Source organism: Sciurus vulgaris (genome assembly GCF_902686455.1).
Source record: "Sciurus vulgaris genome assembly, chromosome: 13".
NCBI lineage: Eukaryota > Metazoa > Chordata > Mammalia > Rodentia > Sciuridae > Sciurus > Sciurus vulgaris.
In genome coordinates, this window is record NC_136474.1 from 19,320,649 (window position 1) to 19,330,788 (window position 10,140).

Below are 10,140 nucleotides of genomic sequence, written 5' to 3' on the forward strand. Positions count from 1 at the left end.
CACTTCTAGCTAGCTGCGTCTCTGTATTTGGGTTCCACCAATGAAAGACTAGTAGAAATGTGATCTTCGAAACAAGGGTTTGCCCTCTCTTCTTCTTTGTTCCTCATCATAAATTTTGATGAGTTCTAATCTTCCTTCTTTTCCTTCCTCCTTTTTCTTTTATTTTCTCCTCCTTCCTCTCTCCCTTTTCCTTCCTCTCCTTCCCTCCCTCCTTCCTACCTTTCTTCTTTCTTTTGTTACCTTTCCCAAACCGTGTCACAAAGATTTTTACCTATGAGCTTCTCCTAAAAGTGTTTTTGTTTTGTTTTATTTTTAGGTTTTGTATCTGAGTCTATAATGCATTTGAACATAATTTTTGTGTATGATGTAAGGTAAGGGTCTAAGTTCAGTCTTTTGCCTATGGATATTCAATGAAGTTGACATCATTACCCTTTTCCCATTGAATTGTTTCAAATTCTATGCCAAAAACCAAATGACTATAAATGTAAGCATTTATGTACCTTTTCTGAATTCTGTTTCATTGGGTTTATTTATACCATTAATCTATTAATCCATCTGTGTGTCTTTATGTTAGTACTCTTCTGTCTTGACTACAGTAACTTTATAGTAAGTGTTGCAATGAGGAAATATCCTGGATATCATTCTACTTTATTTCCTTTCAAAATTATTTTAGATATTTTGAGTCCTTTAATTGTCATTTTCTGTAAAAGCATGCTGGAATTTCTGCAGGAGTGGTATTCAATCTATAAATCAATTTGAAAAGATTTCCATTTTAATACTATTGGATTTTTCAAACCATGAATATGGGATGTCGACCAGTGATGGTGATCTTTTAAATTTCTTTAAGTGATGTTTTGTAGTTCATAGACACAAGTCTATTCCTTGTTTGTCAAACTAATTATTAAATATTTTATTCTTTTTTATTCTATGGTGAATGGAATTGCTCTCAATTATTTTTTGGATTATTCATTATAATGCATAGAACTACCCATGCTAAAAATTAAACTGATGTTTTTATATTGATCTTGTATCCTGTGACCTTACTGATGTTATTGGTTCTAGTAGTACATGTGGTGTGTGTGTGTGTGTGTGTGTGTGTGTGTGTGTGTGTGTGTGTTAGGGTTTCCCACACCCTGAATTACTGAAAAAAAAGATTACATTTCTTCCATTATAACATAGATGTCTTTCTCTTTCTTGCCTGAGTGACTTATCTAGAATGTTCAGTGCAATGTTGAATTTTAGAGAGAGACTTGCCCACCTTAGAAGGAAAGCATGCCATTTTCCACTATGACTTTGGTATTAGATATGGGTTGAGAATATTCTATTTCTACTTCGAATAGAGTTTTTTTTTTTTTTGCATGAATGCATGTTACATTTTTCTCAAAAGGTTTTCCATCATCTATTGATATGGCCATGTGTTTCATATTTCTTTCTATTTATATTGTACGAGAATTGATTTTTGAAATGTGCATGCCAACTTTTTCATTCCAGGGTCATGTTGTATAGTTCTTTTATATGTTGTTAGAATATGTGGATATATTTTTAAAATTATGTATCATGAATTATAATGATTTATAATATAATGTTTTTTCTTGTTATGTGTTTGCCTGGCTTTGGTAACAGTGTTACAGTGGTCTCAATGAATGTGTTTCCTCTTCTTCCATTTTCTTGAAGAATATGTGAAAATTAGTGTTTTTTATAAATGTTCTATGAAATTGGCCCATGAAGTCATTTAGCCCAGAGCTTTTATTTATGAGCTTTTAAAAATTTAATTGTTATCTTTAGTTGGTACATATCTCTAGAAATTTACTATTTCTTCTTTATTTAGTTTGGTAATTTGTGTCTTTCTAGGAATTATTCCTCATAATGTACATTTATTAATTTCGTAGACATGAAGCCATTTGCAATATTCTCTTAGTATTGTTTTAAATTCTGTAAAATCTGTAATGATAGTCTGTTTTACTGCTGATTTTGACAATTTGTGTTACCCTTTTTTTTTTGTCTTGGCTAATGGTTTGTCCAATTTTGTAGAGATTTTCAAAAGAACTCCTTTAGGTTTAATTGATGTTCTCTATTGCATTTGTTTCTTTTATTATTATTGCATGTGTAATATATATATATATATATATATAAAACACAAAATATAGCATTACAACTATGTCTTTATACTCTCATACCTTCTAAGATACTAACAACAAGAAAGGGGAAGTTTCTTTATCGAGTCTTTTATGTTAACCCACACAATTACTTTTCTAGAGATCTTTATTTCTTCTTATGGATTCACATTCCCATCTGGTGTCATTTTTTTTTTTTTGCTCCAGTATATTAGTTCTTTCATTCATTTCTCTTTTGTGCTATTATTTTGATAAATGTGACATGTTTATATGCTATGTGAACAAAATGCTGTTTTATAAGTATTGCCTTATGCAATTGATTTTTAATTAAGAGAAAGAGAAAATTTTAGACTTTTAAATTTTATTTTAATTCAATTTAGTTTAATTTTATGATTTAGTTACACTTCTATTAAATTTATTTTTATTTAATTGTCTTTATCAGTACCCTTTATTTCTCCCAAGATGTCATTATCTTTTAGGTTGAAGGACAACTTCCTTCAGCATTTTGACAAATGTTTACTACAGAGAATTTTTGCCTTTGTTTACCAGGAAATGTATTTGTTCATCTTCATTTTTGAAGGAAGCTTTCTCATGTAGGACTCTTGGTTGACATTTTTCCTCTGTACTTAGGTCATCTGACTGCTTTCTAGCTCTCACTGTTTTCATTAAAACTTCAGGTGTTAATTTTATTCTATTTTCCTCATTTATGACAAGACACATTTCCAGATTATCTCTTCATTTTTTGTCAATTTGACCATGGTTTCTGTAGGTATGGATCTCTGCTTTTATAATGCTTGGAGGTAATTGAATGTGTACTTTACTCTTTTTCATCAAAGTCGGGAAATTTAAACCATTATTTCTTCACATATTCTGTATTCTTTATGTTACATTCTCTTTCTCCTTTCTGAGACTCCCATATGTCCTTGTTGATAATTGATAGTGTCCCATAAGTCTCTAATGTTTAATTCACTTTTTTTCATGCTCCAATTTTTTAAAAAATTTAAAATTCTGTTTAGCAATACAGATTTTCTGCTGAGTCCCTCTTGTGAATTGTTCATTTCAGTTATGATACTTTTCAACTCTGGAGTTTCCACTTGGCTTTTTGCTTTATATTATTAATAATGTTTAATACATGCCAATATTTCAAAACTATTTTTATCATGAAATAATTACAGACACACAGAAACTTGGAAAGATGATACAGAGAAGTCTTGTCTGTCATCCAGTTGCCTCTAGTAACTACATAAGTGTGGTTCAATATCAAAACTAGGAATTTAACAATGCTATTGTGGGTTTGTATGTGTGTGACTGTGCATTATTCCAGGTTATTTTAGCTCACATGGAGGTTTATGTAACTATCACCATGATCACCAAGCAGAGCTAGCAGTACCACGAAGATCTTCCTAGGGTTAACTATTTAAAGTCAAACCTACTTCTCTCCCTCCTCCAACCACAACCTTTGACCAATCTGTATTCATTCATTTCTGTTATATAAACATTTCAATAGTCATTATATAAATGGAAGAATACAATATGTGACATTTGAAGACTACCATTTTTCTACTCAGCATAATGTGCTTCAGTTTCACTCAAGCTGTTGCATGTGTCAATAGTTGGCTTATTTTTATGTTTGGGCAGTGTTCTATGGTATCGTTCTAATGCAGCTTATTTGTTCTACAATTTAAGGGCACTTTTTAAGAGGATCGCTTACCTTTTTTAATTGTTAAATTTCAAGAGTTCTTTGTATATTCTAATTCTTTTCTGCTATGTGTGGTTTTCTGTCAGCATGTAGCTTGTACTTATTCTCTTATAAATATCATTTTCATTACAGAGCAAAATTTAAAATTTTGATGAATCATGTTTTTGCTCTTATGTTTGAAAACCTTCACCAAATCTTGGATCCCGAAATTTCTTTTACAAATGTTATACTCAAATTTTTATAGCTTCAATTAGGACTTTTACTTGTATGATTCATTTTGAGTTGATTTTAATAATGGACTTTATCTTTTGGAGCAGTTGCAGATTTACAAAAAATTCAGTAGATGGTACAGGCAGTTCCCATGCATTTGCTTTTCTACCACATATTTCCCCCTAATATTACAACTTGCACTCATGAAGTGCATTCATTACAATCAATGTACCAATGAGGGTAGATTTCAAAAAACTGAAGCCATATATTATAATTTGAATCTGGAATATCTCCCAAAGTCTCACTTCTTAAAAGCTTGGCCCCAGTTGGTGGTGGAAACTTTAGAAGGTGGTGCCTAGTGGGATATGTTGACTTATTTTTAGGTATTTTGTCATCGTGGTGGAAAATTAATACACTAGTTTACGTTAAAGATTATTCCTGCGTTGTATATTCTCTAAGTTTTAAAAACTGCATAATTTTATACACCTACAATTACTTTGCCATAAAATCCCTCTGTCCTCCACTGATTCATAACTCCTTCACTGTATTTACAGTTTTACCTTTTCTAGAATGTGTATAGTTGGAATAATATAATATGTAACCTTTTCAGATCAGATCTTTCATTTAGCAATACACATTTTTACGTTCCTTCATGTTTTTCTGGTACAATAGCTTATTTTTTTCATCACAGAATACTATTCCACTGTCTGGATGTACCATGGTTTGTTTATTTGCTCACCTATTGGGCAATCATAAATAAAACTGTCAAAAACATTTATATGCAAGCTTTTGTTTGGAAATAAGATTCTAATTCATTTGGTAAGTATAAGGAGTACAATTCAGGTATTGTATAATGAAATTATGATGAACTTTGTAAGAAATTGCCAAACTTTGTCTTCAAAGTGGCTATAATATTTTATATTTCTACTAGCAATTAATGAAAGTTCCCACTGCGATGCATACAGAATTTAATGTTACCGATGATTTGGAGGTCAGCCATTCTATTAGATGTGTACTTGCATGATCATTGCTGTTTTAAGTTGCAGATCTCTACTATATTTATGTTTTCTTATTGTTGAGCTTTGGGAGTTCTTTGTATATTTCATATAACATTTCTTTTTCAGATATGTGTTTGTGGTATTATATCTCAGCTATTGACTTGTCTGTTTATCCTTGAATAAAATATTGAACAGAGCAGAATTTTGTGGCTTTAATGAAGTCCAACTTACTTGTTTTTTTTTTTTTCATGGATCATGCTTCTGATATTATATCTAGAAAATCATACTCAAACACAAAGTCACCTAGATTTTCTTCTGTGTTGTCGCCTAAGAGTTTTATGGTTCTGAAGTTTACATTTAGGTCTACTTTCCATTTGGAGTTAAATTTTGTGACAGGTATACAGTCATGTCAAGATTAACTTTTTTTGCATTGTTTCCATTGAGTTATTTTATGCTCCTTTATTACAGATCAGTTGAGTATTAGTGTAGGTTTATTTCTAGATTCTCTATTATATTCCATTAATCTACTTGTCTATTCTTTGTTCATTAACTGTGTCCTGATTACTGCAGTTTTATAGTAAGTCTTAAAGTCATGTAATGTCATTCATCCAAATTCATATTTCTCTTTTGATATTGTGTTGATTGTTCCAAAGGTTTTCAATCTCCATACAAATTGAAAAATGAGGTTGTCAACAAATTATTAGCAAAAGTTCATCCTGATATTTGGTTGGGATTTCAATAAATTTCTGGATCAAGTTGGGAAAAACTGACATCTTAAGAATATTAAGATTGCCTACTCCTTAATAGTAAATATTTCTCTGTTTACTTAGATATTTTTATTTCTTTCATCAATATTTTATAGTTTTCCTTCTATGGACATTACACTTACTTTGTTAGATATATACCAAAGCACATCATTTTGTTGTTGTTGTAGTTGTTGTTTGTTTATTTGTTTGGTTTTTGGTGCTAATGTGATATTGTTTTGCTTTTCAAATTGATCTTGTTTACTGCTAGTTGATAGCAAAGAAATCAATTTATAAGAGACGGTAGAGAGTTGACTTTGTATTGTACAAGCTTTCTATAATCATCACTTTAGTTTCAGAATTTTTTCTTATTGATTTTTGAGGGCTTTCTGTGTTTTATGTCATCTATAAACAAAGACAGTTTTCTTTTCTTTTTTTCTTTTTTTCTGTGTCCTTGATTTTTTTTTTTTTTTATATCAGGGATTAAACCCAAGGGGTGCTTTACCACTGAGCTGCATTCCCAGCCCTTTTTATTTTAAGGCAGGTTCTCACTAAGTTTCTTAGAATCTCACTAAATTGTTGAGGCTGGTCCCAAACTTGTGATCCTCCTTCCTCAGCCTCCTGAGCTTCTGTGATTACGGGTGTGGGTCACTGCGCCTGGACATCTCTTCTTTTCTTTTTGTCTTACTGCATTAGTTAGGATTTCCAATATAATGCTGAAATAGGTGGTGAAAGAAGACATCTTTGTGTTGTCCTTATCTTAGCAAAAATGCATCTGTTGTTCTTTCTTTTATATTTTTTTTCTCCTTTAACCTATTATATGCTGGACTACTTTGATTTTCAAATTGGAACCAAACCTGCATACATAGAATAAAGTCCACATATTGACGATATATAATTATTTTCATACATTGTTTCATTCAATCTATTAATGTTTTTGTTGATTTTGGTGTTAAGATAATATGTGCCTCATAAAATAAGATGATATATTCCCTATGTTTATATTTTTGGGAAGAGACTATAGAGAGTTGATATAAATATTTCCTTACACATTCAGTGGAATTCATCATCTGAATATGGTGTATTCTACTTTGGAAGATTATTAATTTTTTAATTCAGTTTCTTTAATAGATATAAGCTTATTCAAACTGTCTACTTTTTCCTTGTGTGTGATTTGATAGATTCCATCCTTATTTAATCTTAGCTTCAGTTATGGACTTAGAGTTGGTAATAATATTTCTTTAAAATTCATTTAATATCCATGGGTTCATTTTTGTTAGTGCCTCTTTTATTCCTGATATTAGTACTATGTCATCTCCCATTTTTGTATATTATTAAATTAACCTGGGTAGTTTATCAATTTTATTGATATTTCCAAAGAATTAGCTTTTGTTTTTGTGGTTTTTCACTACTGACTATTTAAAATTAATTGATTTTTTTGCGGTTCCTTTATGATTCTTTCACTCTCCTTCCCTTGGATTTAATTTAATATTTTCTCTCCTAGTTTCCTAAGGTGAAAAATTAGATTAGCGATTTTTAGTTTTTCCTGGTAGGTGAATTTGATACTATAAATTTCCATTTTAAAATTTCCTCAAAATTTCTTCTTATGAAAGATGTTGATAAGTTGTATTTTGATTTTTATTTACTTTAAATTCATTATGATCTCTTAAGACTTGTTCTTTGATCCATATGGCATTTAAATAAATATGACTTAATCGTCAAGAATTTGGAATTTTAAACTTTTTATCTGTAACTGATTTCTAGTTTGATTCCTTTGTGAGCTGAGAGTATACTATGTATGGTTTCATTATTTTAAATTAACTAAGGTATGTATTATGGTTCACAAGTAGTCTATCTTGCAGAATATTCCATATGAACTTGAAAAGTATGTGTTTTCTATTGTTGGATGGAATCTTCTATAAATGCTCATCAGATCCAGTTAACAGATAATGTTGTTCTGTTAACCTGTGTGTTTTGAGAATGTTGGCTGATGGATCTGCACTTTACTGACAGAAGTGCATTAAAGTCTCCAACTCTAACAGTAGATTTGTATTTTTATCCCTCCGCTTTTGTTGTTTTCTCTTCATATATGTTGATGCTCTGTTCTTAGGTAAATACAAGTTAAGGACTGCGTTTTCTTCCTAAGGAATTGATCACTTTGTCTTTACTGAGCAAGCCTCTCCTGATACTTTTGCTTGTTCTGAAGTCTGTTTTGCCTGACATTAATATAGCCACCCAACTTTTTTTTGATTAGTGTTATCATGACACAGTTCATCATCATTTCACATTTCATCTCTCTGTACCTTAACATTTAAAGCAAGTTTCTTGTAAACTCCATATAATTTGCCTTGGCTTTTATGTCCACTCTGAAAGTCCATGTTTTTCAATTGGCATATTCTGACCATTCACATATAAAGTGATTATTGAGATAATTGAGTTAATATCTTTCATGTTTATAAATGTTTTCTTTTTCTTATTATTTGTTTCTTTTTATGTTTTCTATTTCTGCTTCTCTAATTTTGAGTTTTTATATGATTCAGTTTCTCTCCTCTTTTAGTGTACATAGGTTATACAATTTTATAATAGGGCAGTTACCCTAGAGTTTCCAATATACATTTATAACTAACATATTTTCACTTTCAACTAACACAATACTGCTTCACAGTGTAGTGTAGGTACCATGACAAAATGTTTCCAGTTCCTTCTGCTCATTCCTTGCTCATTCATTCCTCTTGTCCATGTAGTATCATCATCCACCTTCTTGCTACTATAAATTTGAAGTTATCTATTGCATATCTTAAGACAAGGAATAACAGATTTCTCTATTTTAGTGTTCATTTATTTCTTCTTTTTTGCTCTTTCTTTCTTCATGCAGATCCTAGTTTCTGACCTGTATCAGTTTTGTTTGCTTTGAAGAACTTCTTTAAAACCTGGCAAGTTAAGTCTTTGAGTTAACAAAATCTGAATTTGATTATGTGAGAAGATCTTTATTTCACTTTCACTTTTGAAAGATATTTATATTGATACCAAATACAAAATTTCTTCCTTCAATACTTTAAAATATTTTGTTCTACTTTCTTTTTTTAATTTTATTTTTACAGACTGCATTTTGATTAATTGTATACAAATGGGGTATAACTTTTCATTTCTATGATTATACATGAAATAGATTCATACCATTTGTGTAACATACATGTACGTAGGGCAATGATGTCTCTCTTATTCCACTATCTTTCCTTCTCCCTGCCCGCCCCTTCATTTCCCTCTACACAATCCAATTTCCTTCATTCTTCTCTTACCCCCCCAACCCTATTATGTATCATCATACACTTACCAGAGAAAACATTCGACCTTTGGTTTTTTGAGATTGGCTTATTTCACTTAGCATGATATTCTCCAACTCCATCCATTTACCTGCAAATGCCATAATTTTATTCTTCTTTATGGCTGAATAATATTCTATTGTGTAAATATACCACATTTTCTTTATCCATTCATCTATTGAGCAGCATCAAGGTTGGTACCACAATCTAGTTATTGTGAATTGAGCTGCTAAAAACATTGATGTGGCTGTTACTATAGTATGCTGATTTTAAGTCTTTTGGGTATAAACTGAGGAGTGGGATAACTGGGTCAAATGGTGGTTCCATTCCACATTTTCTGAGGAATTTCCATACTGCTTTCCAGAGTGGCTGCACCAATTTGCAACTCCACCAGCAATGTATAAATGTGCCTTTTGTTCTACTTTCTTTAATACTTGCATGTTTCCTCACAAGATATTTAGTGTATTTTTTTAATCCCAGTTCCTCTGTTCGTAAGATTTCTCCTCTCCCCAGATTCTTCCAAGAATTTACCTTTATCTTTGCTTTTCTGAAATTTGAATATGATATATCTGGGTATACATATATTTTAACCTTCATGATATTCACTGAAATTTAAATACTGTGACTTGTGATTTCATTAATTTTGGAAAATTTTCAGCCATTATAACTTCAGATATTTTTATCTCATTATCCCTTTCTCTTTTTGCTTTTTCCATTAGACATATGTTACATATTTGTAGCTGTTCACTCTGCTGATATCTCCTTCCATTTTTAGAATTACTTCTACTTATTATATTTTAATTTGGGAAGTCTCTGTGTTCATGCTGGTGAGCTCATCATAGCCATTATTTCTTTTATTACAGTGTTTCTCGTTTTCTAGTATTTTCTCTTGATTTTTCATTGAGTGTCCTCTCCCTATTCACATTATTCATTTGTTCTTCTTGTCCACTTTTCCAATAGGTTTTTTTGCATGTTAGAACATTAATCATAGTTATTTTAAATTCCTTCTCTAATAATTCAAAAAAATCTATGCCATATATAGTTGTTTGCTAA